Raw genomic sequence first — 3,293 nt, forward strand, 5'->3', positions numbered from 1 at the left:
AGGTATGCTTTCCTTTTGGGTGTTTAAGACCATACAGTTGTCCCAAATAAATCAATTTATTTTTATACTTAAGGTCATTTGAGGATCTGTACCTCAGGGGTCACATGGGCTTGGGAGGAGCTCCTGGCTCCTTTCTTTTACCAGTTCCATCTATGTGAAGATAAGCCAAAGGTCCTGCTTGACCATTTCTGGCTTCACTTGGAAGCATGGATGAGATGCTTCCTCTGAGTTGACTCTCCTGTTTATAGATGGGACACTGGTTCAAGTCCATCTCGTGAGGTCTCAATTTCCTCCCTGAACAAGAGGACAGGTGACTCACCACAGTTATAAGACATTTTGAGAGAAATTCCATAGTCCCCTGGAACTTAGTCGACCTTGGGGGACAAGGGGCAAAAATTGTCCTTTAAATCCTTCTAATCACATTAGTATAGGCCTCAAGCTATGGCTGTTAAACATCCAATAAGGTTAGTTCCACCAGTCTGGTACATTTAATTATCATGTGCTATGTAGATAAGGCTTGGGTAAAAAAACCAAGTATTCTCAGATAAACCTTGACTAGATATATATTTTATTACTTAAACTAGTTGACTAAACTATGACCATAGAAAATTTAAGATATGTGTAGTATTTTTGTCTCATCCTTTATATATAAAACAAACATAAACAGACCTTCATCACTTGCTTAGGCTTTCTCACTCTATTTTGGAAAATACCTCCATTCACATATCCTTTTTAAAAAAAAACTTTTAATAACTACATGATTAGAAGAAGTATTTCACTACAGATTTAACATATTCACTAACACACTCCAGAGCAAGAGTGTCAGTTCCCTCTCAAAGGCTTCTAGATAGGGGTAGAAAACAAATTTATCCATCATGTTAGAACAATAGCTGGTTGTTTCCCTTAGCTACAGGTGGACACTGTAGCTAAGGAAAATATCTCCATTCCCATATCCTTTTTTAAAAAAACTTTTAATAACTACATGATTAGAAGAAGTATTTCACTACAGATTTAACATATTCACTAACACACTCCAGAGCAAGAGTACATCTCTTTCACAAGTGGGTGCAAGTTTCTAGGTTTACAGTTGAGTTAATACAGTTATACAATATCGAACTCAGTATAAGCCCTATAAGACGCAAAATTGAATGAGTTTTTTAACCTTTAAAAAAGATCTCCATTTCATTTTAGAATATATTGTTCCTTGCAGAAAGACTCATTGTTTTTGCTACTAACACTGAGATGTTGGCGCATGCATCTCTAATCTGTATGTATCTGATTGTTACTAGTCATAATCAGTTGCACTTGGATCCTTGGCGCCTGTGTATGTCTATGAAGTCATCGGGTAGATTTCAATGGTAATGTTTATCACCTCTACTAATTAGCATGACATAAATTTCTATGCTTCCTCCTCAAATATAATACATTTTTTTAAAAATGTTGATTTTTGTGTGTGTGTGTGTGTGTGTGTGTGTGTGTATATCACACAGAACATCCCAAACCATCTTATTCAACTATACACCCACTTCCCAGATGGCACCCTCCCATAGCCTCCCTCCCCCCACTAGAGCCCTTATACTCTGATATCCCTGCTACTGTCTGCTGTGTTGTCGGCACCCCCAGCCATTCCCCACTACTTGTCCTTCTGGTGAATCTAGTCAGCCTATCTAGAGGTCTTTGTTTTGGGAGGGTCAGCTGTTCCTCAGCTCTCAGTAATGAGTTCTCAATATTCCTTTAGAAAAGATTGGGGTCTGCTGTTCATTTTCCCAGTTCTATGCTGGGTTACTGTCTGGGAGTCCCTTGGGCCACCCTGGCCAACAACTCAAAAGAAGGTATCTTCTATCTGGCATTGTTGCTTCTTATGTAGCCTTTAGCTATACATATGGACGCTTAAGAAATTATATGGGCCCCTTTAATCTTTGGTTATACTTTCCTTTTTGATGTTTAAGGTGATACAGTTGGCCTAGATAAACCAAACATATTTTTACTCTTAAGGTCGTTTGAGGATCTGTTCCTCAGGGGTCACATGGGCTTGGGAGGAGCCCCTGGCTCCTTTCTTTTACCAGTTCCGCCTACGTGAAGATAAGTCAAAGGTCCTGCTTGACCATGGCTGGCTTCGCTTGGAAGCACGGAGGAAATGATTCCTCTGTGTTGACCCTGCTCTTTGTAGACTGGACACTGGTTCAAGTCCATCTGGTGGGGTTTCCTCGGCCTCCTTGATCAAGAGGACAGGTGTCCCACCACAATTACAGGATATTTTGAAAGATGCTCATAGTCCTGGAACTAGTGGACGTAGGAGGACAAGGAGCAAAACCTGTCCTTTATGTCCCTCTTACCAAATTATTATAGGCCTCAAAGTATGTCTGCTAAACATCCAAGAAGGTTAGGTCCACCAGTCTGGTATTTTAATTACTGTGTGTCATGTAGATAAATCTTGGGCAAAGACCAATTGTTCTCAGATAAACCTTACATAGACATATATTTCTTGATCTGCTATGTATAATTTGTCAGTACGTTGTAGGATTAATATATTTCCCTCTGGTTTTCAAAACTAGCTAAGGCATTATTTATCTCTCACATTGTCTTACCCCTCCAACATAGTTTTCCTACTTAAGGTGCCTCATATCCCTCCTTTCTCCCTTAATAATACCCTTCTACTATGGTCCTACCTCTCTTGAGCCCCTTCTTTCCCCTTATCCCCTAGGTTCCTTGTATACCCTTCTCTCCCCCCTCCCTTAAACTAACCCAATTTTCATCCATATCTCCCATATTAAGGCCTGTTTCCTACTGTTCTTCTCTTTCAGGTTCTTTCTTTTCCTTTACCTCCCTGTTTCCTTTCCATTATCCTGGTTCCTGTAATAATGTCTGGATACACAACTCACTTATCAGGGTTTGGTTCTAGGATCCACATATGAGGGAGAACATATGTCCATTTTTTTCTGAGTCTGTGTTACTTCACTTAGTATAAGTTTCTAGTTCCATCCATCTATCTGCAAATTTCAAGATTTCATCTTTCTTTATTGCTGAGTAAAACTCCATCGTATAAATGAACCACATTTTCATTATCCACTAATCAACTGAGGGACACTTAGGTTGCTTCCATCTCTTAGCTATTGTAAGAAGAGCAGCAACAAACATGGATATACAAGTGTCTCTGCAATAGGATGAGTTCTTTGGGATATACCAAGGAGTGGTATAACTGGGTGAAATGGTAGGTTCATTTGTAGTTTTTTAAGAGTTCTCCACACTGCTTTCCATAGGGGTTGAACAAGTTTGCAGCTCCACATTGTTGC

This window comes from Nannospalax galili, unplaced genomic scaffold (assembly GCF_000622305.1).
Source record: "Nannospalax galili isolate Female #2095 unplaced genomic scaffold, S.galili_v1.0 scaffold707, whole genome shotgun sequence".
NCBI classification, from domain to species: domain Eukaryota; kingdom Metazoa; phylum Chordata; class Mammalia; order Rodentia; family Spalacidae; genus Nannospalax; species Nannospalax galili.